We start from the raw sequence: 14,629 nt of genomic DNA on the forward strand, positions 1-14,629 counted from the left end.
ACTCCCAGCAACTAACCGGAATCCCAGCCCGATGCACAGCCGTCTGGGCCAGATCCAAAGACCGCTGCTGGCACACAGCGGCCCTGCAGGGGCACTGGTGTCACAGAGGAGTGCACCTGGTGTGCCTGCCACTCCCCGCAGGGCTCCACGTTGCTCTGACAGAGACCCCACCCACGCAGCTTAGGGGACTAACCCAGTGGCTGCTGCAGGAGTGCGGGTAACCGACGCAGGCAGCAGAGAAGGGCAAGGCATCCAGCAAGCAGGAAAGGACTTTCTTCTCCCAGCTGACACACATGCAACTTGCCTACAGCCACCACTATCACCTTGAAAAGGCAAAAAAATTTAGTCCAGTCCAAGATAGTTCAGACAACACCTGAGAGAGGATCTGCAGAGACAGACCTAACCAGTCTCCCTGAAAAAGAATTCAAAATAAAAATCATAAACATGCTGACAGAGCTGCAGAGAAATATACAAGACCTAAGGGATGACATCTGGAGGGAGATTACAGAAATGAAATAATCTCTGGAAGCATTTATAAGCACAATGGATAAGATGCAAGAGGCCATTGATGGAATAGAAACCAGAGAGCAGGAGCGCATAGAAGGTGACGCAGAGAGAGACAAAAGGATCTCCAGGAATGAAACAATATTAAGAGAACTGTGTGACCAATCCAAAAGGAACAATACCCGTATTATAGGGGTACCAGAAAAAGAAGAAGTAGAGAGAAAAAGGGAAAGAAAGGGTCTTTGAAGAAATAATTGCTGAGAACTTCCCCAAACTGGGGGAGGAAATAGTTGCTCAGACTACGGAAACACACAGAACTCCCGATAGAAGGGATCCAAAGAGGACAACACCAAGACACATAATAATTAAAATGGCGAAGATCCAGGACAAGAAAAGAGTATTAAAGGCAGCCAGAGAGAGAAAAAAAGTCACCTACAAAGGAAAACCCACCAGGCTCTCATCAGACTTCTCAACAGAAACCTTACAGGCCAGAAGAGAATGGTATGATACATTTAATGCAATGAAACAGAAGGGCCTTGAAGAAAGGATAGTGTATCCAGCACGATTATCATTTAAATATGAAGGAGGGATCAAACAATTCCCAGACAAGCAAAAGTTGAGGGAATTTGCCTCCCACAAACAACCTCTGCAGAGTATCTTAGAGGGACTGCTCTAGATGGGAGCACTCCTAAAAAGAGCACGGAACAAAACACCCAACATATGAAGAATGGAGGAGGATGAATAAGAAGGGAGAGAAGTAATCATCAGACTGTGTTTATAACAGTTCAATAAGCGAGTTTAGTCAGACAGTAAGGTAGTAAAGAAGCTAACCTTGAACCTTTGGTAACCACGAATCTAAATCATGCAATGGCAATAAGTACATATCTTTCAATAATCACCCTAAATGTAAATGGAATGAATGCACCAATCACATGACACAGAGTAATAGAATGGATAAAAAAGCAAGACCCATCTATATGCTGTTTACAAAAGACTCACCTCAAACCCAAAGACACGCACAGATTAAAAGTCAAGGGATGATAAACTTAGGGGTGCATCTGTCTTTTTCAAACTGGAGTGCTGCATTCTTAGGGTAAATTCCTAGAAGTGGAATTCCTGGGTCAAATGGTATTTCTATTTTGAGCATTTTGAGGAACCTCCATACTGCTTTCCGCATTGGTTTAGGGGAGGGCTCTGCAACACAGAGCAGACAAGTAGTGATTTTACAGCATCTTACTACACTGAAGGACAGTGACTGTGAGGGGTATGTGGGGGGACGTGGTGAAGGGGGAGCATAGTAAACATAATGTTCTTCATGTAATTGTAGATAAATGATACCAAAATAAAAAAATTAAAAAAAAAGTCAAGGGATGGAAAAAGATATTTCATGCAAACAAGAGGGAGAAAAAAGCAGGTGTTGCAATACTAGTATCAGAGAAAATAGACTTCAAAATAAAGAAAGTAACAAGAGATAAAGAAGGACACTACATAATATTAAAGGGCTCAGTCCAAAAAGAGGATATAACCATTATAAACATATATGCACCCAATACAGGAGCACTAATATATGTGAAACAAATACTAAAAGAATTAATGGAGGAAATAGAATGCAATGCATTCATTTTTGGAAACTTTAACACACCACTCACTCCAAAGGACAGATTCAGCAGACAGAAAATAAGTAAGGACACAGACGCACTGAAAAACACACTAGAACAGATGGACCTTATAGACATCTATAGAACTTTACATCCAAAAGCAACAGGATACACATTCTTCTAAAGTGCACATGGAACATTCTCCAGAATAGACCACATACTCGGCCACAAAAAGAGCCTCAGTAAATTCAAAAAGATTGAAATCCTACCAACCAACTTTTCAGACCACAAAGGTATAAAAGTAGAAATAAATTGTACAAAGAAAGCAAAAAGGCTCACAAACACATGGAGGTTTAACAACATGCTCCTAAATAATCAATGGATCAACGAGCAAATTAACATGGAGATCCAGCAATATATGGAAACAAATGACAACAACAACACAAAGCCCCAACTTCTGTGGGACACAGCAAAAGCAGTCTTAAGAGGAAAGTATATAGCAATCCAGGCATATTTAAAGAAGGAAGAACAATCCCAAATGAATCGTCTAATATCACAATTATCAAAATTGGAAAAAGAAGAACAAATGAGGCCTAAGGTCAGCAGACGGAGGGACATAATAAAGATCAGGAAGAAATAAATAAAATTGAGAAGAATAAAACAATAGAAAAAAATCAATGAAACCAAGAGCTGGTTCTTCGAGAAAATAAACAAAATAGATAAGCCTGTAGCCAGACTTATTAAGAGAAAAAGAGAGTCAACAGACATCGACAGAATCAGAAATGTGAAAGGAAATATCACGACGGACCCCACAGAAATACAAAGAATTATTAGAGAATGCTATGAAAACCTATATGCTAACAAGCTGGAAAACCTAGGAGACATGGACAACTTCCTAGAAAAATACAACCTTCCAAGACTGACCCAGAAAGAAACAGAAAATCTAAACAGACCAATTACCAGCAACGTAATTGAATCAGTAATCAAAAAACTACCCAAGAACAAAACCCCCGGGCCAGATGCATTTACCTCAGAATTTTATCAGACATACAGAAAAGACATAATACCCATTCTCCTTTAAGTTTTCCAAAAGATAGAAGAGGAGGGAATACTTCCAAACTCATTCTATGAAGCCAACAGCACCCTAATATCAAAACCAGGCAAAGACCCCACCAAAAAAGAAAACTACAGACCAATATCCCTGATGAACGTAGATGCAAAACTACTCAACAAAATATTAGCCAACTGAATTCAAAAATACATCAAAAGGATCATATGCCATGACCAAGTGGGATTCATCCCAGGGAGCAAAGGATGGTACAACATTCGAAAATCCATCAACATCATCCACCACATCCTCAAAAAGAAGGACAAAAACCACATGATCATCTCCATAGATGCTGAAAAAGATTCGACAAAATTCAACATCCATTCATGATAAAAACTCTCAACAAAATGGGCATAGAGGGCAAGTACCTCAACATAATAAAGGCCATATATGATAAACCCACAGCTAACATCATACTGAACAGTGAGAGGCTGAAAGCTTTTCCTCTGAGATCGGGAACAAGACAGGGTTGCACACTCTCCCCACTGTTATTTAACATAGTACTGGAGGTCCTAGCCACGGCAATTAGACAAAACAAAGAAATACAAGGAATCCAGATTGGTAAAGAAGAAGTCAAACTGTCACTATTTGCAGATGACATGATATTGTACATAAAAATCCCTAAAGACTCCACTCCAAAACTGCTAGAACTAATATTGGAATTCAGCAAAGTTGCAGGATACAAAATTAACACACAGAAATCTGTGGCTTTCCTATACACTAACAATGAACTAACAGAAAGAGAAATCAGGAAAACACTTCCATTCACAATAGCATCAAAAAGAATAAAATACCTAGGAATAAACCTAACCAAGAAAGTGAAAGACCTATACTCTGAAAACTATAAGACCCTCTTAAGAGTAATTAAAGAGGTCTGTAAGGAATGGAAACTCATCCCATGCTCCTGGCTAGGAAGATTTAATATCATCAAAATGGCCATCCTGCCCAAAGCACTATACAGATTCGATGCAATCCCTACCAAATTACCAACAGCATTCTTCAATGAACTGGAACAAATAGTTCAAAAATTCATATGGAACCGCCAAAGACCCCGAATAGCCAAAGCAATCCTGAGAAGGAAGAATAAAGTGGGGGGGGGGGGATCCGGCTCCCCAACTTGAAGCTCTACTACAAAGCCACAGTAATCAAGACAATTTGGTACTGGCACAAGAACAGAGCCACAGACCAGTGGAACAGAATAGAGACTCCAAACATTAACCCAAACATATATGGCCAATTAATATATGATAAAGGAACCGTGGACATACAATAGGGAAATGACAGTCTCTTCAACAGATGGTGCTGGTAAAACTGGACAACTACATGAAAGAGAATGATACTGGATCACTGTCTAACCCCATACACAAAAGTAAATTTGAAATGGATCAAAGACCTGAATGTAAGTCATGAAACCATAAAACTCTTAGAAAAAAACATAGGCAAAAATCTCATGGACATAAACATGAGTGACTTCTTCATGAACATATCTCCCCGGGCAAGGGAAACAAAAGCAAAAATGAACAAGTGGGACTATATCAAGCTAAAAAGCTTCTGTACAGCAAAGGACACCATCAATAGAACAAAAAGGTATCCTACAGTACGGGAGAATATATTCATAAATGACAGATCTGAAAGAGGATTGACATCCAAAATATATAAAGAGCTCACACACCTCAACAAACAAAAAGCAAATAATCCAATTAAAAAATGGGCAGAGGAGAAGAATAGACAGTTCTCTAAAGAAGAAATTCAGATGGCCAACAGAGACATGAAAAAATGCTCCACATCGCTTGCCATCAGAGAAATGCAAATTAAAACCACAATGAGATATCACCTCACACCAGTAAGGATCGCCACCACCGAAAAGACAAACAACCACAAATGTTGGCGAGGTTGTGGAGAAAGGGGACCCCTCCTACACTGCTGGTGGGCATGTAAATTAGTTCAACTATTGTGGAAAGCAGTATGGAGGTTCCTCAGAATGCTCAAAATAGAAATACCATTTGACCCAGGAATTCCACTTCTAGGAATTTACCCTAAGAATGCAGCAGCCCTGTTTGAAAAAGACAGATGCACCCCCTATGTTTATTGCTGCACTATTTACAATAGCCAAGAAGGAAGCAACCTAAGTGTCCATCAGCAGATGAATGGATAAAGAAGAGGTGGTACATATACACAATGGAATATTATTCAGCCATAAGAAGGAACATATCCTACCATTTGCAACAACATGGATGGAGCTAGAGGGTATTATGCTCAGTGAAATAAGCCAGGCGGAGAAAGACAAGTATCAAATGATTTTAGTCACCTGTGGAGTATAAGAACAAAGCAAAAATTGAAGGAACAAAACAGCAGCAGGCTCACAGAACCCAAGAATGGACTAACAGTTACGAAAGGGAAAGGGACCTGGGAGGATGGGGTAAGAGGGGAAAGGGGCATTACTATTCACACACATAATTTAGGGGCTGGGGGCACGGGGAAGGCACTATACACACAGAAGACAAGTAGTGATTCTATAGCATCTTACTGCGCTGATGGACAGTGACTGTAATGGACTATGTGGTGGGGACTTGATAATAGGGGTTGTGTAGAAACCATAATGTTGCTCATGTAATTGTACATTAATAACACCAAAAAAAAATGAGGCTATTCGGGTGGAGCTTTACTCCACTCCAACAGATGTCCTTATGAGAAGATGGGGCCTATGGAGAAACACCAGGTATGTGCATGGCAGACAGAAGACCATGTGAAGGCGCAGCAAGGAGGCAGCCATCTGCAAGCCAAGGAGAGAGAGGCCTTGGGCCAGACCAACCCAGCCAGCCTGTGGATCTTGGTCCTTAAGCTCCAGAACTCCATGAAAATAAGTTTCTGTAGACTAAGCCACCCAGTCTGTGGACTCCTGTTATAGCAGGAGTGCCTTCTCCCTCCCACCAGTCACCAAGTCCTACCCACCCTACTTCCTAAACATCTCTGCAGTCTAAGCTCTGCATACCCATTCAACTGCCCTTGTCCATCATCCCATCAAATCTTTTGTGGATGCCTGTAGCAGCCTCTGAGTAGTCCTTCTGCTATCACTTTGCCCCCAAGAATCCAGTCTCCAAAGAGAGGTCAGAGTGCTCATTTAAAAGTGGAATCCTTTCCCCTGATCTAAAACCCTTCAATGTCTCAAAGAATAAAATGAGAATTTAATTTGGCAGGCAAACCGAGCATGATCATGAAGGCTGTCAGTCGGGGACGGGCAGCCAATGGGCGCAGATCGCGTAAGCCTGGGGCGGAGTAGTAGCTGCCGGCGCCGCCGCCGCCTTATTCAAGCATCAGTAGCATCTTGAGCGCTGCAAGGACCTCAGCGGCAGCAGCGGCCTCCGTGCTTCGAGCCGCCGTACCGTCTGCGCAGCGGGACGACGGAGACCAGATGATGGGCCCGCTCTGTGCTTGGCTGCGCCTTCCTCCCGACCTCGCCCCCCAGCCTCGGATCGCCGCGTCGCACCCGCTGGGCTCCCGGCGCCGCACTCGCCCCTTCTCGGCTCTCCCACGACGGGCGGAGGGCGGCGATCGGCCCGGACTTGGAGCCGCTGGCCCGGCCGGACTTCAGAGACTTCGGCTGAGAAGCGGCTCCCGCTTCCGCGGATCTGCGGAGGAGGGTCCAGAGCGGGCCCCGCTTCAGGGGTGAAGACGACAGCGACGACTCTGCGGGCTGGAAGGTACGTGGCCGCGGGGCGCGGCGGGACCCCTGCCTCCGCCCGAGGGCACGGGAAACCGGACAAGGGGGCGGCCGTGCGAGTTGCTCGGCGGGCAGCGCGTGGACCGCGGGCCTGGGAAGCGGCCGACGCGGGTGGTGGTCTCGCGTGGCCCGGCCGGGGGCCTCGAGTCCGCGCGTTCCGCCGGAGGGGATGCCCTGGATGGGAGGGAGCGGAGCAGGTGCACCCGGGGCGGACATCCGAGCGGCCGGCGAATTTCGCCGGGGCAGGGGCGTAGGGGCTCGCCGGAGCCGCTGCTCCTCGGTCCCGGCCCGGGTGGGGAGCGTGGCAGCTCTCCGCCCCGCGGCGCGCGTTCGCCCGGCCCGGGTCCGCGCTCCCGACCTGCCCCCGCCGCCCGGGACGGGGCCGCGCAGAAGGGGTGACCGGTGGGCGTTTTGTCGTGTTTGGATTTTCTCGGTGGGGGCCTCGAGGGCGAGGGTCGGGCGGCTGAAGTTCAGGTGTGACGGGCGGCGGGGGAGAGGCCGCCCGGAGGCAGCGACTTTAAAGTAAAACGTTTTTTCATGAGGTACCTCTCGTCTGTTTTATTTGGGAATGAAGTTTCTTTATGTTGATCTGGGAACTGACAGGGCATTTTCTTGTATTTAGAAATTCATATTTTTCTGGCATTTCGGTTTGTAATCTGCAGCTGAGTAATTTATAACTCGCCACGGAGATTCTGAGACACGCACGGACCGTGGGTGTAGTCGGAGTAGCGTGAGGGCCTCTGGAAAAAGACCCCTACGAAAACTAGCAAATATTAAACAATTCAGCAAAGTGAGAGTCACATTAATTCTCTAAAGTAAAATATCAAACTAGGAGTATAAACATTCTTAAGTGAAGATTAGTTAAAACTAAAAAGCCAGGAGTAACCCGGCCTGGAATGCTTGAACATCCCCCAGATAAGAAAGTAGCTCAGCATAGCCCGTGTCTTCATTGTGTCAATTAAATGAGGCTACTGTAAAATTTACTTTAGCCTGCTAAAAGGCCCAGTTTATCTTTAACTTTGCCCAGATGCTTCCTCCAGCCCCAAATCAAGTACTATATAACCTGGGCAACTAATATGGCAATAAGCCCAGTGACAAACAACAAAGTAAAAGACAGGAAGCATCTCATCTTAAAGATAAGATTGCATTTTAACAGCCAGGAAGTTAACAAGTAAGATACTTTTTTTTTACTAAGGTATTACTGATACACATTGCTCTGAACGTTTCACATGAAAAAGCAATGTGGTTAATACATTCATTCACCCATATTATCTACTCCAGGCCCCTCATACCCCATTGAGGTCACTGTCCATCAGTGTAGTAAGATGCCACAGATTCACTATTTGCCAAGAAGTAAGAATCTTTATTTTATTTATTTTGGTATCATTAATCTACAGTTACATGAGGAGAGGAACATTATGTTTACCAGACTCCCCCCTTAACCAAGTCCCCCCCACATACCCAATTAGTCACTCACTGTCCGTCAGTGTAGTAAGATGCTTTAAAATCACCCCGTCTTCTCTGTTGCACAGCCCTCCCTGTGCGCCCCCCCCCACATTATACATGCTAGTTGTAAGGCACCTTTCTTCTCCGCCCCCCTTCTCCCTCCCTTCCCACCCATCCTCCCCAGTCTCTTTCCCTTTGGTAACTGTTAGTCCTTTCTTGGGTTCTGTGATTCTGCTGCTCTTTTGTCCTTCAGTTTTTCCTTTGTTCTTATATTCCACATAGGAGTGAAATCATTTGGTAGTTGTCTTTCTCCGCCTGGCTTATTTCACTGAGCATAAAACCCTCTAGCTCCATCCATGTTGTTGCAAATGGTAGGATTTGTTTTCACTCATGACTGAATAATATTACATTGTGTATATGTACCACCTCTTCTTTATCCATTCATCTACTGATGGACACTTAGGTTGCTTCCATGTCTTGGCCATTTGCTGCTATAAACATAGGGGTGCATCTGTGTTTTCAAATTGGGCTGCTGCATTCTTAGGGTAAATTCCTAGAAGTGGGATTCCTGGGTCAAATGCTATTTCTATTTTGTGCTTTTTGAGGAACCCCCATACTGCTTTCTGCAATGGTTGAACTAATTTACATTACCCCCAGTAGTGTAGGAGGGTTCCCCTTTCTCCACAACCTGGCCAACATTTTTCGTTGTTTGTCTTTTGGGTTGTAGTGATCCTTACTGGTGTGAGGTGATATCTCATTGTGGTTTTAATTTGCATTTCTCTGATGGCAAGCGATGTGGAGCATCTTTCCATGTGTCTGTTGGCCATCTGAATTTCTTCTTTGGAGAACTGTCTCTTCAGCTCCTCTGTTGTCTTTTTTTTTTTTTTTTGGTAGTGTCCTAATCTTGTTTTGGTAACTGTGATTTTGGCCTCATAGAAATGAATTTGTAGGCTTTCCTTCCTCTTCAATTTTTGGGAATAGTTTGAGAAGGATAGGTATTAACTCTTACTTCAATGTTTGAGTGAAATTCTCCTGTGAAAACATCTTGGACTTTTGATTGTGTGGAGTTTTTGGTTACTAGTTGTTAGTCTGTTCAAATTTCTATTTTCTCCAGAACAAGTTTTAACATTGCATGAGTCTAGGAACTTATCCATTTTTTTCTAGCGAGCCAAATATATTGCCATTTAATTTTACATACTTATCTCTTCAATCCTTTGTATTTCAGTGGTGTCACTTGTAACTTGTCTTTAAATTTCTATTTCTGATTTTGAGTCCTGTCCTTTTTATTTCTTGATAAGTCTAGGTAAGTGTTTACCCATTTTGTTTGTCTTCAAAGAATCAGTTGTTCGTTTCATTGTTCTTTTACATTTTTTTAAAGTGTTTGTTTCATTTACTTGCACTGTGATTTAATTTTTTTCCTTCTACTTTGTATCTTCTAACTTTTGCCATTGGTCGGGGGCGGGCCTGCGCCGTGGCGCCTCGCGCTCATTGGCTGTGAGGGCCGTCTGTCGGGGACGGGCAGCCACTGGGCTCAGAAAGCGTTAAGTCCGGCGGCTGCGCAGTAGCTGCAGGCGCTGCCGCCGCTGTATTCAACAGTAGTGTCCCGAGCGCCGCTGAGAGAAGCAGTTCCTGCCAGCTCCTCCGTGTTTCGTTTCGCCGGCCCGAGCAGGAGCGGCCCGCGCCATCCCTTCAGCGCAGTGGGTCCGCGGAGACCAGATGTTGAGCGTACTCGGCGGCGCCATCCTCTCGGCGCGCATGCGGGGGCGGCAGCGACCTCGCTGCAAGCGTCGTATCTCCGCCTCGCGCCCGCTGGGATCTCGGCGCTGCCTGCACTCGCCCCTTCTTGGCTCTCCCGCGGCGGGCGGAGGGCGGCTGTCAGCATGACCGCAGCGCCGCGCGTGGTGATCATCAGCCCGGACTTGGAGCCGCTGCCCTGGCCGGACTTCAGAGAGCTCGGCGGAGACGCGGCTCCCACTGCCGCGCATCTTCGTTGGAGGGTCCAGATCGTGCCCTACTAAGGGGTGAAGGCGACAGCGACAGCTGTGCGGGTTGGAAGGTATGTGGCCGCGGGGCACAGCGGGAACCCGACGGGGCGCAGGGACCACTGCCTCCGTGTGAAGGTGTCGGGGAGCCTGACGTGGGGGCGACCGTGCACGTTGCTCGGCGGGCAGCTCGTGGCCCGCGGGGCTGGGAAGCGGCCAAAGCGGGTGGTGGGTTCCCGGGGCCGGGGGTCTGGAGTTCGCGCGCTCCGCCGGAGGGGCCGCCTAGGAAGGGAGGGAGCGGAGCAGGTGCGCTCGGTGCAGACGTCCTAGCGGCGGAGGCGCCGGGGAGGGGGAAGGGGGGGCCCCCGCCGGAGCCGCTGCTCCTCCTTCCGGGCCCGGGTGGTGAGGGTGGCTGCTCTCCGCCCCGCGACACGCGTCCCCCCGGGACGGGGCCGCAGGCGGAGGGGACGGGCCGCGCCGCGCAGACGGGAGGCCGGTAAGCGTTTTGCCGTGTGTGGATTTTCTCGGCGGGGTCCTCGACGGCGCGGGCCGGACGGGCTGAGGTTCAAGTGTGACCCGCGGCGGGTCAGAGGCCGCCCATACGCAGCGCCGTTAGAATTAAAATTTTTCACGAGGCACCTCCGTGTGTTTTCTTTGAATGAAGTTTCTTTACTTTGGAACTGTCAGGGCATTTTCTTGTATTTAGAAATTCGTATTTCTCTGTGTTTTCGGTTTGTAATCTGCAGCTGAGTAGTTTATAACTAGCCACAGAGATTCTGAGACAGGGACCGTAGGGTGTAGTCAGTAGCGTGAGGGCCTCTGGAAAAAGACCCCTACCAAAACTGGGAAATATTCAACAATTCAGCAAAGTCCGATTCACATGAATTCTCTAACGTAAAATACCAAATTAGGAGTATAAGCATTCCTCAGTGAAGATTAGTTAAAACTAAAAAGCCAGGACTAACGGGGACTGAAATGTATGTTTAAACATTCCCCAGATAAGAAAATACCGCCACATAGCCCACGTCTTCATTGTGTCAATTAAATAAGGCTATTGTAAAATTTACTTCAGACTGCTAAAAGGCCCAGTTTATCTTTAACTTTGCCCAGATGCTGCTTTTCCTCCCACAGCCCCTAATCAAGCAATGTATATTACCCCATCCACAGAGAACGTAGTAAAAGGCAGGAAGCAACCTGTCTTAAAGATAAAATTGCATTTTTTTTTTGAGAGGGCATCTCTCATATTTATTGATCAAATGGTTGTTAACAACAATAAAATTCAGTATGGGGGGGTCAATGCTCAATGTACAATCATTAATCCATCTCAAGCCTAATTCTCGTCAGTCTCCAATCTTCTGAAGCATAACGAACAAGTTCTTACATGGTGAATGAAATCTTACATAGTGAATAAATTCTTACATGGTGAACAGTACAAGGGCATTCATCACAGAAACTTTCGGTTTTGATCACGCATTATGACCTATAAACAATCAGGTCAAATATGAATATTCGTTTGATTTTTGTACTTGATTTATATGTTGATCCCACATTTCTCCCTTTATTATTATTATTATTTTTATTTTTAATAAAATGCTGAAGTGGTAGGTAGATGCAAGATAAAGGTAGAAAACATAGTTTAGTGCTGTAAGAGGGCAAATGTAGATGATCAGATGATCAGGTGTGTGCCTATGGACTAAGTATTAATCCAGGCTAGACAAGGGCAGCAAAACATCCACGGATGCAGAAGATTTCTCTCAAAGCAGGGGGGGTGAGGTTCTGAGCCTCACCTCTGTTGATCCCCAATTTCTCACCTGATGGCCCCCCTGCGACTGTGCCTGTCTTAGGTTGTTCCTCCCTTGAGGAATCTTATCCATCTCTGGCTAACCAGTCATCTTCCGGGGCCATACAGGGAAACAAAGTTGGTAAGTGAGAGAGAAGCCATATTGTTTGAAAAGGTTAGCTTTTTACTTCTTTGCAGATTTATGCCCTGTGGCTTCTATGCCCAGCACTTGTCTCGAGGTATCTTTACCACCTGGAGGAATTATGATACTCGGTAAATTCGATATGAGGCACGAATTCTATTTAAGGGTTGTAATTAGGAAGGAAGAAGAAAAGCTATAGATGTAGCATATGGTAGGAAACATGGGAGGATTGATTATTTCATTGACATATCTTCTTGTAGAGTACCTTAAGTATGTATAGGTTTTAAACTACTAACTAATTTGCACACACATATTAACATAATAGGAATACAGTGACATAAACAAAGCAAATCTATAATTACCATCTATCTCCAGTGAAGCCAAGAAAACCATTTAGACACCCTAGGCATTTGTGAAAAGATAGATATTGTCCAACTGTACTTGAACAGTCTGAGAAAAATCAGACAAATTAAAGCAGCCCATTTCTGGGATCTGTTCACATCCCGTATGTTCTTTTAACCGTAGATAGTCTATAGTCATGAGATTTTGGAGTGCTACAACTTGCACCCCTCCCAACTCCTGGTTGAGTTCCAACAGTACAGATCCTGTCAAATTCGTTGTCTCACTGTATACACATGCCAGCCTAGACATCTCCCTCCTCATTCCTATGGCAACCCCAGGAGACGGTGGGCTGGATGCAGCCACAACCGCTGCATTGTCCGGATCCCTGTGGAGGCTTTTTGATGATCATCCCCCGGCACGAGTCCTCCAGAGAGTGCTGATGCCGGAAGCTCCTCATATCATATCTTAGTTCATTTTCTGGTATCCAAGCTAGGCCTTGATCTTCTGCATAAAAACAAACAGACCCTTTGCCCACGCTTTGACATGCCCTCTATACCACTGTGCAGAACTCATGGGAGGTCAGCACACAGTAACTGCTTTTTTTTTTTTTTTTATTAAGAGAAAGGAATATTATCAGAAAAGAATACCTCCATAGCTGATCATCTGACACCCTTTAAGTGATCAACATTAAGGATATTTAAAGCATGCGTTGATCTTTTATTTATGAATAGTTTTATCCTATCAAGGAGTAATCCCCCTTTTCTTTCTTTCTTTCTTTTTTTTTTTTTAATTTTTAATCTACACTTACATGAAGAATACTATGTTTACTATGCTCTCCCCTATATCAGGTCCCCCCTAACAACCACATTATGGTTACAGTCCATCAGCTTAGCAAAATGTTGTAGAGTCACTACGTGTCCTCTCTGTGTTGTGCAGCCCACCCTCCCCTTTCTCCCTCCCCCCATGCATGCTAATCTTAATACCCCCTTCTTCTTCCTTATCCCTCCCTGCCCACCAATCCTCCCCAGTTCCTTTCCCTTTCGTACCTGTTAGTCCATTTTTGGGTTCTGTAATTCCGCTGCTGTTTTGTTCCTTCAGTTTTTCCTTTGTTCCTATACTCCTCAGATGAGTGAAATCATTTGGTATTTCTCTTTCTCTGCTTGGCTTATTTCACTGAGCATAATACTCTCCAGCTCCATCCGTGTTGCTGCAAATGGTTGGATTTTTCCACTTCTTATGGCTGAGTAGTATTCCATTGTGTATATGTACCACATCATCTTTATCCATTCATCTACCGATGGACATTTAGGTTGCTTCCAATTCTTGGCTATTGTAAATAGTGCTGCGATAAACATAGGGGTGCATCTGTCTTTCTCAAACTTGATTGCTGCGTTCTTAGGGTAAATTCCTAGGAGTGGAATTCCTGGGTCAAATGGTAGGTCTGTTTTGAGCATTTTGATGAACCTCCATACTGCTTTCCACATGGTTGAACTAATTTACATTCCCACCAGCAGTGTAGGAGGGTTCCCCTTTCTCCACAGCCTCACCAACATTTGTTGTTGTTTGTCTTTTGGATGGCAGCTATCCTTACTGGTGTGAGGTGATACCTCATTGTAGTTTTAATTTGCATTTCTCTGATAATTAGCGATGTGGAGCATCTTTTCATGTGTCTCTTGGCCATCTGTATTTCTTTTTTAGAGAACTGTCTGTTCAGTTCCTCTGCCCATTTTTTAATTGGGTTATTTGTTTTTTGTTTGTTGAGGCGTGTGAGCTCTTTATATATTCTGGACGTCAAGCCTTTATCGGATCTGTCATTTTCAAATATATTCTCCCTTACTGTAGGGTTCCTTTTTGTTCTATTGATGGTGTCTTTCGCTGTACAGAAGCTTTTCAGCTTAATGTAGTCCCACTTGCTCATTTTTGCTGTTGTTTTCCTTGCCCGGGGAGATATGTTCAAGAAGAGGTCACTCATGTTTATGTGTAAGAGGTTTTTGCCTATGTTTTTT

The 14,629-nt window shown here is 45.0% G+C and overlaps 1 protein-coding gene across 1 annotated transcript in view; it reads left to right on the plus strand.

The window, feature by feature from the left end:
• Positions 1-6,599: 6,599 nt before the first annotated feature.
• LOC140846653 (bromodomain adjacent to zinc finger domain protein 2B-like) overlaps positions 6,600-14,629 on the plus strand; it is a 115,523-nt gene continuing 107,493 nt past the window's right edge. The window contains exon 1 of the mRNA XM_073224033.1: positions 6,600-6,911. The gene's annotated coding sequence lies outside the window, so the exon portion shown is untranslated. The remainder of the gene's footprint in view (positions 6,912-14,629) is intronic.

Source organism: Manis javanica, chromosome 16, assembly GCF_040802235.1.
Source record: "Manis javanica isolate MJ-LG chromosome 16, MJ_LKY, whole genome shotgun sequence".
NCBI lineage: Eukaryota > Metazoa > Chordata > Mammalia > Pholidota > Manidae > Manis > Manis javanica.